This window comes from Octodon degus, unplaced genomic scaffold (genome assembly GCF_000260255.1).
Source record: "Octodon degus isolate 3935 unplaced genomic scaffold, OctDeg1.0 scaffold00029, whole genome shotgun sequence".
Classification (NCBI taxonomy): Eukaryota; Metazoa; Chordata; class Mammalia; order Rodentia; family Octodontidae; genus Octodon; species Octodon degus.
In genome coordinates, this window is record NW_004524605.1 from 5,228,125 (window position 1) to 5,240,735 (window position 12,611).

Here is a 12,611-nt window from a genome sequence, read left to right on the forward strand (position 1 = left end):
CAGATCTTAGGGCACCCCACATTGCCTACACAGGGGCCTGGAGGTGGATCCCCATAGATCACCTCACTTTACCCTGCTATGAAGCTGCAATGAAGTAAGGCTCTGAGAAGGCTCCTGATGGCCGAGAGGAGGACGCAGATGTAGAGGACAAAATACAGCGCGCAAGTCCAGAAAAGGTCAAGAATCGTATCTGCCCGTCTCCGCACAGCAGCTGTGTTCAGCTTCTGCAGACAGAGGCACCTGTGGGGGACCCAAGTGGTCACCATGGGCAGACACAGCCCCTTGACACTGGGGAGAGCTGCAGTCCCAATGGCAGGTCTTGGGTGGGCTTCTTAGAGCCCTAGAGGTGGGGGCTTGTCTGAGGAAGATCCATGCATGGACAGAGAGGTACTGAGGCCAGGGGCTGGAGAGGCTAGTCCTATACTCTTCTCCATTCTAGAAAAATTATGCTGTCAGACATCCCAAGGTGCCCAGAGAGTGTGTTCAACTTCACAGTCCTTGAGGCATGGGTGCTTTGTGTGTGGCTGCAGCGTTCGGGTTATTGTGAACTGCACCGAGGCTCAGTGCTCCAGGTGATGGCATGTCTGACCCAGGTGGGCTGGGTGGTACCAACAGGCACTCGGGACAGGCCCGCCGCCAGCTCCCGTCCACCCGCTCATCCTGCAAATGTCTGCTGAGCCCCTGCTGTGTACCAGGCCTGACTAGGGACCTGGGGTGGACTTGGATCCCGCCCTCCTGTCCTAGGACTCTGGGGAAGACACACAACAGAGGACCAGCAAACAAGTCAGACAGCTGTGGAGCATATCACGTGCCAGGAAGGAAGGAAAGAGGCCCCTGCAGTGGGCAAGCTTCACTCTGCTGGTCAGGAAAGCCTCCCTGAGGAGAGGAGGAGATCTAATCTGGAGGGGGGAGTGCATCAACTCGGGGGCCCTGGGCCCTTGGGTGCAGGGCAGAGAAGCTAGCATCAGAGAGGGCCACTCCTGAGGCACCCCTAACCTCCTACGTCTACAGGGAGCTATGACGCGCAGTGACGTTTCCTAGGGATGCACGTGGGAAGCAGCCAAGGTCCTGTCTCCCTGACCTTTAGTACCCTGCCTCTACTCCTGGTTTAAACAGACCCATTCTCTAATAGTCTCATAACCTGAGTCAGGGCTCCTGGGTCAGGGCTACAACAGTTCTCCCTGGGTGCCAGCCATCGGGTGGGTGCTGGCCATCAGGGTGGGTGTGGGCACAGCATCCTGATGCCCTGGGTGCTGGGGCTGCCTCAGATCTGCTCCTCACCCAGAAGGTCTGAACCATAGTTCATGGTTGGGAAGAGAATCTGTGATTCCTCCCAAGGACCTGCTGCCCGGCAGGGAGGGCGGGGCCCGAAGTAGCTTCTCCTTTCTGAGGCGTGTGAATGGTCCGGCATGAAATACTTGGGACCCATGAGCTCATCTGACCTCTGCGACTCACACGTCTCAGGGTACACTTGTGGCATGAGATATGCCTTTTACAGAGAAGGGAATGTGAGTGGCCTGTGATCGGACAGCAAGTAGGAGGTAGAGGCTTGCATCGAACTCGTCTCAATCCAGATCCCTCAGATGTGGGAGAGTGCGCTTAGTGGGGACGTGGCCCTTGTCCCCAGGAATCCCGTCAGCATGGTCCACACCACGCCAGTGTTTCTCAGTTCAGGCACCTCCCTTGTCAGGCAGCTGCTGGGTAAATGTGACGGTCTCTCAGTAACCACAAGTGACTTCAAACACAACTATGGGACACAGCCTGAAAGCTAAGCTCTTGTAGACAGCTAGCTCTGAGAGATCTCACAAAATTCTCCAGCCCCCAAAGCTTCACAGAAGCGCGTGCTTACACAGGACTGAAGATCATGTAAGCTTCAGGAGTGTTGCTTGCGGACCCTAAGTGGACCTATGCAAGTAGGCTTCAAAATAAACCTCTAAGTCAAAGTCAGAAATGCCGGGGATGTGGAGAGGAGGAAAGCCCTTTGTCTGTCAGTAGCCCTCTCAGTTCTTCCAGAGTTTGTATCTGACAAATTCTGTACCACCCAAAGCACAAATAGGTCCCTGCCTCTGGTCCAGTGTCCCTGGTTGGGGCTCTGGAGGTGGTTATTTCTGGTCACAGAAGAAGCACGGACACCAAACACAAGTGCCAAGAGATTCTTTTGAAAATTTAGGAATATGTACCAGTCATGGTGGTACATGTCAGCTACTCAGACTGAGGCAGGAGGATTGTAAGTTCAAGGCCAGCCTAGGCAACTTCAGTGGGATCCTGTCTCAAAGAAAATAAAAATGACTGGAGAGGTGACTCAGTGTTCCCTGGGTTCAGTTCCTAGTACTGAAAAAACAAATCTTATAAACATTATGACAATACACAGTGAGCATGTATCAAAAATTTTCAGTTTATTAATCTGTATGAGGGAGAAGCTAGTTCAAAGGAAGGTATGAGGAATTAAGCAGGCCCTGGCAGTAGAGGGCCGGCATGAGATGACCAGGCACAGCACACAATGAGTGAATGACTTCCAGGCTGAGAAAACTTTGCCACTGGGATGAATCACTTGCATCTTCCCCAGAAGCAGATCCGACCCATCAGTGCATAGTCTGGTACTTTCCTTAGTGGTCAGTAGTGGGCTGAATGGAAAAGCCCCCCATACCATGGGTCAGTGACTCACTACTGGTTAAGTCTGTGAAGCTAGGTTCCCATATGACCCCGGGAGGCCTTGCACCCCTCCCTTTGCCTCATTCCCAAAGTTCTCAATAATTCTCTCAGTCTTACTGAAGTGCCACAGTGATGGGGTCACCTGTGGGGACTGCAGGCTCCTCATCCTTCTCCCCTACTGGGACTTCAAGGCCCTTGGAGCCCTTAGCCTTACAGGGAGACCTGAGAAAGAGTGGCACAAGGCCCCAGGCCACTTAGTTTGGCCTCAGACTAAGTGGCTAAATGTGAGGCATCCCTAAAGACACATACTGAGGGCTGTGTCCCCAGCACAGAGGGTTGAGAGGTGAGGTCAGGGGAGGAGGCTGCATCACGGGGGCGTTAATGCCATCAATAGATTAATCCATAACAGATTAACTTGATGGCACTGCTGGGAGGTGACAGAGGCAGGGGGTGTCTGGTCAGATGGTCGCAGGGGCATGACTTTGGGACCTACATCTGGTCCCCAGCCCCTCTCTCTCTGCCTCTTTGCCACACGAGGCGGGCAGCTTTCCTCCTCCATGCCATTCCACCATGATGTTTGTCTCACCACAGGCTGCAGCAGGGAAGCGGTTGGACCATGGCTGGAACCTCTGAAACCGTGAGCCAGAAGGGACCTCTCCTGCTCAAGCTGTGTTTGCTGGGAGCTCTGTCGGCTATGAAATGCTGACCAGCACAGAGACAAAGGCAGCTCTCTGGAGACAGCATGTGCTCCTGCTGAGCTGCCGCGCCGCTGATGACTGTGCCAGGGCAAGCCCGGGTGAGAGCTCGCCTCTGAGCTCAGGCCACCCCAGCCCGGTCTCAGGCAGTGCCCAGTTAAATCTTGCTCTTCCCCAGGCCCATGCTCTTTGGAGCTTGTTGGCTGCCTGTCGCCAGCCCTGTTCCTGCTGTCTCTTCTAATTTCCAAACGAGGATAACAACAGACCCTCCCTTGTGGGGTTGCTTTGGAGGCCGAATGAAATAATTCATGGAGAGAGCTCGGCACGTGGAAGCGCCCCACCCAGATGTTCCTCATTAGCGAGAGGCTGAATAAACAACTGGAAAAGGAGCGACGCACTGCGTGTGTGAGGCACTGTCTTCAGGCCAGCTTTAATGGAATGGTGAAAATGCTCACACTGAAAGTGTTGACTGATTTTAGCAGGCTGACTAAGAACTGCATGCTTCAAAATATTCCAAGGAAACGGCACCCCACATTTCCCTTGGGCCAAGGACGTTCCTGAGCCATCTAAGCTGCCCAACTTCCACGTTGGAGGAATCTGAAGCCACACACTCTTGCTGACCAGAACTGATCCATCACAGCGCAGCCTCTGCTGGCTCTGTGTGGCACCTAAGGGTGAACTCACTTCAGGTGTGAAGGCGGCCTCCTCTGGGCCCTTGGTGCTGGCGTCCTGCAAGCGCCGTAGGCCCACTTTCCACAGCCCGGTGTTTCTCTTCCCCCCACTTGCTCTCTGCCTTCACTGTTTCTAGAGGAGCCCCCCATCTCCTTGGGGCTGCTCTCCCTACAGAGGGTTCTCCTTCTGGCCCTGAGCCTCTCCCATCTGCCTGCCAGCCTCAGTGCTTCTCATCAGGAAAGGGGGGGGGGTCCTGCTCTTCGGGCCTCTCCATGAGCACAAGCCCTGGGGCAGGGCCTGCAGCTCCACAGCCTCTCAGAGGTCCAGGCTGGGCGGGAGGGCTGAGCTGACCCTGAGCCACCTCTCTTCTATCCATAGCCTGGCACAGACCTGACTGTTGAAAACACCAGGAGAAAGATGGCCTCTGATGGGGACACAGGAGACCCTGGACTGGCTGGTTTCAGATGCCAGGAGTGGGAGATTACTGGCTTTAGAGGACTACACCTGGTGGCAGATGGAGAGTGGATGAGTGGAGAAAGCCGAGAGCCAAGCCGGAGACGAGCCCCGGGCTTTCCCAGGGAGTCTCTCTCTCCACAGCAAGCCCCCAGCACACAAAAAGCCATATCACACCTGTGAATTGAGGACATCAATTTAGAATGTCTTCTGGCTATCATGAAACCACAAAACATCTTCTTTTACCCTCTATTTTCCCTATCAAGTTATCTTAACTGGCTTTTGAAGGGTTATTTCAAAGACCTTGGGAAGCAAAGCTCTATTAAAATGTGGAGTGGAATAGGATTTTTGCCCCTGGGAGAGTTTCTTTTACAAAATGGCTTTGTTCTGGAGCGCTTCCTCACAAAGTTTCCTCCCCCAGTCCTGTTTCAAGCCTCTCTAGCTTGCATCGGTCTTACGCTCTGTCCCAGCCCCTCACGCCCCCAGGTACCGAGTTCTCTTGTCCCTCCTTTCTCCTTGGGGCTCCCTCCACCTCTGAGCTGAGGGCCCCAGACGCTGCTGCTCTCGGTGAGTCCTCACTCCTCCGATGCCTCACGACGCGGCTCTTTCTGCCTTTCCCACCAGGATCCAACCGGCTGCGGCACCGGAGGCTGCCGGCAACTGTTTCCAGGCTCACTGTGGGGCTGCTCAGTGGGCGCTGCTGTGAAGCCTCACGCCGTTCTATCCCTTGAGACACTCGAGCCCAGAAGGGAGCTAAGTTCTTCTAGGGGGCTCTGCCTGTTGTTCAAGGGCTTCCCAGGCCAGTCCCTCCTCTTGGTCGGGTCCCTTGTTCTGGATGTCTCATAGGGGCAATATGCACTCCTTGATTATTCTTTTAAAGGCAAAAATGGGCACCTAATTAAGATATTAAAATATCTGATATTAGTGCATACAAAATGACTATTTTCCAGTAAAATGCCATTTTCTTCTAAGATCTGCCCTTTTCTCCAATATGACTATCAGGTATAAAAATGTGTTGGATAATATCAAGACAAAGCTTAGGAATAATACCAAACAGATCATTTCCTTTCTCCTGTCTCCAGCTCCTACTGGTGTTCGGGCTCACACAGCTGCTGAGGCGCTGGCAGTTGAGCCCGAGTTCTGCGGAGGCTGACTTTTCTGGCTGAACAGATGGGCTGGGTCTGCTCTTGCCTTGGGCCCAGAAGAGCCCAGGACACAGGGACTAGGGGCTTCACCCAGGACGCCCAGCGGCTGTTCTACTTCCGCAAGAGGCCAGAGAGTCTGTGATTGCTCTGTGAAATCACCACTGCTTTAGGTATTTCAGGGCCTAAAATTAATCTTCTAAGATTATGCAGTGAACACTAACCTTTCCATTAAGAGGTCCTCGCTCTAGAGGAAAAAGGAACTGAATCAGAGCTGCTGGAGGGGAAGTGCTACAGTTTGTGTCTACCTGATGCCCCTCAAGTCCCTCACTCTTGATGGGGCTTTTTCGGAGGCAGTGAATCTAGAATTTGCGATTGATTCATGGTTTAATACTGGCATTAAGGGTGCTGGGATTAAAGGTGGGTGACTACTGGATCCATTCGCTAATTGGATGGGCACCGCCCTAACTCCAGCAGTCTCAATAAGATAAAAAGGGCAGAAAGAGGCACGTTTCTCCTCTTTGCTCCTTTTGCTTCAGTATCTTCCGCCACCGTGAATGGCTGCCCCTCTGTCCGTGCCCCCCAGCCATAGAGCCAGGCGATTATGGACTAAAATCTTGACAAACTATGAGCTAAAGAAACCTTTCCTCCTTTACCCTGGGGTGCCCAGCATTTTGTCTCAGCAATGAGAGAAAAATAACTAAGGTGAGAATGACAGTTTGACAACTGAATAACAACAAAAGACCAACACTCAAATACAACGTTCCAGGAGAACCAAACAAGGTGCAAAGAAGGTTTTCAAGAGAACCCTGATTGTTTAATTATGTACTTGGTACAGGGTCTTGCTACGCAGCTTGGACTTGTAGGGATCTTCCTGTCTGTGTCTCCACAGCTGGATTACAGGTATGCACCACCACGCTTGGTTTCCTGGTTTTTGATCCCATTACCTGGCATATGGTACTGGGAATCAAACCTGCGTCCTTTTTTTTTTTTTTTTTTTTTTTCAGTACTGGGGATTGAACTCAGGACCCTGCGTCCTTGCGCTTGCCAGGCAGGTGCTAATGCCACCAAGCTATCTTCCCAGCCCAAGAACCTTGATTTTTGAACTAAGAAAATTAGAGAAATTTAGCAAGAGAATGATCACCATTGAAATTCAAATCAATGGCTTCCAAGATAAATTGGAGGGTCTAGCTCACAACCCAGAGAAAAAGCAAAAATAACAGAAAACTTAAAATACAGGAGTCGCTCCAAGTAAAAACTTTAAGGAAAAGGAATAGAAGGAAATTCTTTAAATATGTCATCTTGGCTGATCACAAAATGTTTCCAGTTGAAAGTGTTTCCAGGGTTACTCGTTACTACTGTCTGTGTTCAACGAAGACATATACTAAGACAAGAAAATGAGCAAGTAACATTCAGAAAAGACAATTAACCACTATTTCTTTCTGCTGATCATGTATCAGGATACTTAGACAACCAAGAGACTCTAGTGAAAGAAGATTAAAATTATAAAAGAATTATGATGAAGTAGTTGGACAGATGATAAATGTGTCAAAATTAATCACTCTTCTCTGCATTAGCAATAAATAATTAGAAATGGAAAAGGAAAAAAGTCTACTCATAATAATGGTTAAGAAAAAACCATAAAACATTTATGAGTAAATTTGACAAGAAAGCCACAGGACCTATGTGAAAAAGACTATAAAATCTTATTGAAGGTCATAAAATAAGATTTGAATAAATGCAAAGACATTTCTTATCCTTGAGTGGAAAGACATCACCATAAATTTGTAAATTTAATGCAGGCCTTTTGGAATTGTATAAAGTGATCTTTAAAAAGTTCACTTGAAAGAATAAGAACCCTGAGATAACTAAGAAAGATATGAAAAAAGAATAGTGAAGGGGACATGCCTTACCAAATACTGAAACATCAAACCAGAAAGCCACCATGATCAAGTTAATACGCTTCTGAGGTAGGAAGAGACAAAACAAGGACTACAGCTACAGCCATAAAATAGGAGGGAGGGCCCGGCAGTGCGTATGGCAGCTCTGTGTGCGACGACACAGGCTGCGGCAATGGCTGACACTGACGCTTAATGAATAAGGCTGGTGGTGGCCGCCTCCCTGGCAGCCGAGACTCCGGAACCCTGTTTCCCACACAGAAGTCAAATTCAGATAAGTATGCATGTTCCAATTTTTCTTGTTAAGTAATGAGGACACAGTTAGATACTGTGAAAGGGAAACAAACTATCCAAAGGGAAGGAACAACTGGGATGAAAGAAAGAATAAGAACAAATGAACAAATGAACAGGAAGTATATATATGTATATACACAGGCTAGCTTGGATAATTGTACTGCTGATTTCTGCTGTTCTATTGAAAGGAGCAGTCAATGCTTAATTTTTTTCTCTCTTCTGATTTTTTTAAACCAATTTTGCATGCTTATATCTGATAATCTGAACAACTAATCTGAAGACAACAATATGCACTATAACAACCAGTGTTGAATTCCTGTCATTTTGTTCAGCGAAATTCTGTATCATTCCTTTTTTAAAAAAAACTTTTTATTCTCTTGAAAAAAAGAAAATAATTCGTACAACTTTGTAGACAGCCTAAGCATTTATGCTACAACGGACAAGCATGTACTCATTCATCAACTTAAAGAAAATGAAGAGTTTTGCTTTTTTTTTTTTTTATAATGTATTTGGTACAGGATCACCCTCCCCAGCACTGGGATTACAGGTGTGCGCCACCATGTCTGGTCTTGGTGGCCAGTTCAGCATGTCCGCGGTGTGGCATCGAACCCTGGTCCCCGCACTTGCCTAAGCAGACTCTTACTGCATTTAGTCCACTGAGCTGTCTCACCTGCCCAAGAGTTTTGCTTTTTAACACTTTTAGTTTATTAGTACATATGTGTAGCGCACAGTGTTTCCATTCCCTGTGTGCCGTACATGGATGGAGCACCCTCATTGGTCTTTCCATCCCGCATCTCCTGATCCTCTTCCCCTCTGAGAAGAAGGCAGCTTCTCCCTGCTTCCTGTTGCGTAGCTTCCGTTTTGCTTGTTAGTTTCAGCCCAGGTTTCTCACGTAAGACAGACGATGTGATACTAAGCGTGTGTGTCTGATTTAGTTCACCGACGTTATATTCTCAAGGTGCATCCATTTTCCTACGAATGACTCCGGTTTATCTTTCATTATGGCCGAGGAGTACTCCACGGTGTGCAAGCGCCACACTTTCTTTATGTGTTCTTCTTCTGACGGGCACATGGACCACTTCCAGGCGCTGGTACCACGAATTGTGCCGCGACAAACACGAGGCATGCGTCTCTGCAACGTAATATTTTGAACTCTTTAGGAAAAATCCCCAAAAAGGAAACAGCTGGGCCAAATGGAAATCCTACTTACAGTCTTTTTTTTTTGGAGAAATCTCTGTACGGGTCTCCATCGCGGTTGTACTAGCGTATACTCCCACCAACAGGGGAGAAGGGCTCCTTTCTCTCTACAGCCTTGGCAGCGTTTGTTACTGTTTGATTCCTTGATGCTGACTGTTCCTTCTGGGCTGGGATGGAGTCTCAGTGTAGCTCCGGTTTGCACTTCCCTAACTTCAGCCAGCGACGTCGGCGTTTCTGCGCGTATTCAGGACCATTTACACTTCCGCTTCTGTGTAGTGTCTGTTCATTTCACTTGCCCATTTCTTGATTGGATCTTTGATTTGGAGAAGGCTATTTTTTTTAAGGTCTTTATATCCTCTAGATACGAGTCAGCTGTCTGAGGAATGACTGGAAAACATGTTTTCACATTCTGTCGGTTGTCTTTTCGCTCTCGAGGTTGCTTCTTTTGCCTCAGAGCAGCTTTGCAGTGTCTGACAATCCCGGTGGTTGAATATCCCCGTCCGTCCTCTCCGCTTCTGTTCCTTTTTGTCCATGCAGAACCATTACTCTGAATTTTGTTCTTATTTTTCTTTTCCTGCTTTTGTAGTTTTACCTCACCTTTGTATTTCTTCTCTTTTCTTTTTTCTTGTGGAATCAGGGATTGAACACCTTTGCATTTCTATGCCATGTTTTACATGCTTTGGAACTTTGCGTAAGTGAATCACGCTGTACGTTTATGAGATTTCTTTTGCCTTTATCCTGTTTTGTTTTCCATACATCTCTGTGTGTACCTGCAACTCGTTCATCTCCACTTCCAGTACCCATAGTGTGCTCTCGTCATATTAATTTAAATAGCCTAGAGTGGGCTGTTTATTGCATTCTTCTGTGCCCCCCTTCTCTCGTTTTCTTACTAGAGAAGGAATCCTACATCTTCCTTGCCTCCATATTTTTCTTTTTTTCTTTTTTTTTTTTTTACTGTTTATACCTCTTAGAAATGTCGAATCACTGCAAAGTCTGAACTTAATTATTTTACTCTTTATGAAGAATCTTGGAACAATGAATCCAAATCACTTATTTTTGCCTTAAATAATTTTTCCTCATAACAATGACTTACATTTCAAATTCTCTTAATCAAGTTTGCCTAAAATGCCTGTTTTGTTCCCTCACTCATTCACTCACTGTTATTATTGTTGTTGTCATTTTCAGTGCTGGGGACGGAACCCAGCAAGTCCCATGCGCCCGAGCGGCACTGCCAGCCGCGTTAGGCTCATGTAGCGGGTGTTCACGCTGGCCTGATGCTCTCTCGTAGAATGATGCTCGTCCTCTTCAGTTAAGCCTGCTGGCTGGGCACAGGCTATGCCCGTGGGCCAGCTACTCAGGAACAAGGGTTCTGAGGTGCAGGAGCTTAAGTCAGCGTGGTGAGATTCTGTCATAAAGATAGAAACAAATGAAGAAACAAAACCTCTTGGCCTTTGGCAGTTTCTCTGAGGAGTAAGTGTTCATATTTATTTGCATTTATTCTGTCAATATTTCACTGGGTGTCCTGAAAGTAAGGGTTTGTCTTTCATTGGTTCTTGAAAATTTTAGTCATTCTCCATTAAATGTTAACTCTTCCATTATTTCTCTGACTCACCACCTTCCCCGCGCTGTCTTTGTATCTCTCGTCTCTTTCACGCTTTCCACCTCAGCATTTTTGTGCTAGATTCTGTATAATTCTTTCAAATCTGTCTTCTGGCTCCTGACTCTAGCCGTTTCTAATCTATGGCTATACTCTTGCGCTGGGGCTTTAATCTTAAATTTTTGTTTCTAGAAGTGCCAAGTAAACCCTTAGAAAGATGACTGACTTTGGTCATGTTTTCTATCTTTAAAAATATTAAACATAGGGCTGCAGAGGTAGCTCAGCGGTCTAAGTGCCTGCCTGGCAAGCGCAAGGACACGGGTTTGATCCCTGGTACTGCATGCTGTGAAGGCCCTGGAACCCCGGGCGCACCATGCCAGCTCTAAAATTGGGTGTGGCGGCGCATGCCTGTAATCCCAGCGTTGGGGAGGCTGAGACAGGAGGAACACTAGGAGTTCAAGCTGCACCTCAAGACCCTGTACCAAATAAATAACTAAAAATTTAAAAAAATTAAACATATATTTTATGTCATTTTGATATTCATATATTATGCTGGTTCTTACATGGTACTTTTCTCATGGTGTTCTGATATACTTTTAAAAAAAAAACCTCACATTTCCTGTAAATTAAAATGAAAAAATGTTGAGATATAGTTTAGATATGAGCACTTCTTGATCGAGCCAGGCATTTAAGAGCTCCACCGTTCTGGGTTAAAATAAAATTTACAGTTGAGATATTTTTAAACTAGCCAGAGAATTTCCAGAGAATTATCAAGGGACTTCCTCTCTCTCTGTCTACTTGGTGCTATAATTTGAGACAGAAGTATCTCCTTGTAGTTCTGGGGAGCAGGTAGATTCTTTCCCTATTCCCCCTCAGTCCCCACGTGTCTCTCCGCACAGGTCCACCTCGGAAGGCGCGGGGGCTTTGCCTGTGGACCACAAGCCGCAGAGGGTGTGCAAGGGGAAACTAAATTTCGAAAGCCTCCCGGGTGGAGTCAGCCCTATGCTGGCCTGCTGCTCTGGATTCCTGAATTTACTTGCATTTTTAGCTTCCAAGGGTCCCTCCCCTGCCTTTTAAGATCAGCACATTGCTTTAAAAGTTTTTTTAAAAAAATATTTATTTACCACGTTACCATTGGCAGGAATCAGATTGACACTTTTAAACTGAGGGCCATCAGAAAGCACCGTGAGGTGAGCGTAGGAGCGCTTCTTCGAACCCTTCACCATTGCACCCCTTGGGGAAGGGACTGGAGCAGCGCCCCCTGCAGGAAGGCCTGGGAAGACGGAGATAGCCAGGCTGCCTCCTGATGGGGCCTCAGGGCACTTGTACATGCAAAGCAGACCTAAACTCTCCTGATGCTGGGAACTTAAACAATAAAGAGAAGCCTATTAATAGGATGCCGTGGAGAAAAGCAGGCACAGACACCTTCAGCACCAGTAAGTGCCACCGTATCCCACCTCGAAGCCCCAAGGCGGAGGCCCCAGCCCTCTGAGCGTGTTCCTCCTGCACAGATGCAGCTGACAGCAAATTGAGGTCAGGCAGCGGCCCTTTGGGATCATTTCTGCTAAGAGAAAGCAAAGGCTGAGTTGCATTTGAAGGGCTTTCTGAGGAGTGGGCGGGTGCCTGGCAGCCTCTGCTCGCAGAGCCATCTCGTCTCCAGGCCATTTTGCAGGGCCAGGCCTGTTTTGAATGGTCCTGCCCTCTCCAGGTGGTGACATTGAAAGGGGCTTCATTGCCACCGGCACACTTACACCTGACACCTCAGGAGTCATTCTGTAACCATCGGCTCAATCCAATCCGTAGCAAAATCAGACAACATTAAAATCCAGATTTTCTTCTAAGCATGTCGAAGTCAGCTAAACAAGTCTGCCTGTGATTCATGGTAATGTATGACAGCCACTTCAAATATGTAAGAATGACTTTTGCTATTTGCATTCCCAGGAAAGAAAATTCTAAGAAAAACGAAACAGAACAAAGATCATAGTAAAGAGCAAGGCGGCAGAACTCAGTG

At 47.9% G+C, this 12,611-nt stretch overlaps 1 protein-coding gene across 1 annotated transcript in view; it reads right to left on the minus strand.

Moving 5' to 3' along the window:
• Fstl4 (follistatin like 4) overlaps nt 1–12,611 on the minus strand; it is a 393,808-nt gene that overhangs the window by 200,813 nt on the left and 180,384 nt on the right. The gene's annotated exons all lie outside the window — the stretch shown is intronic.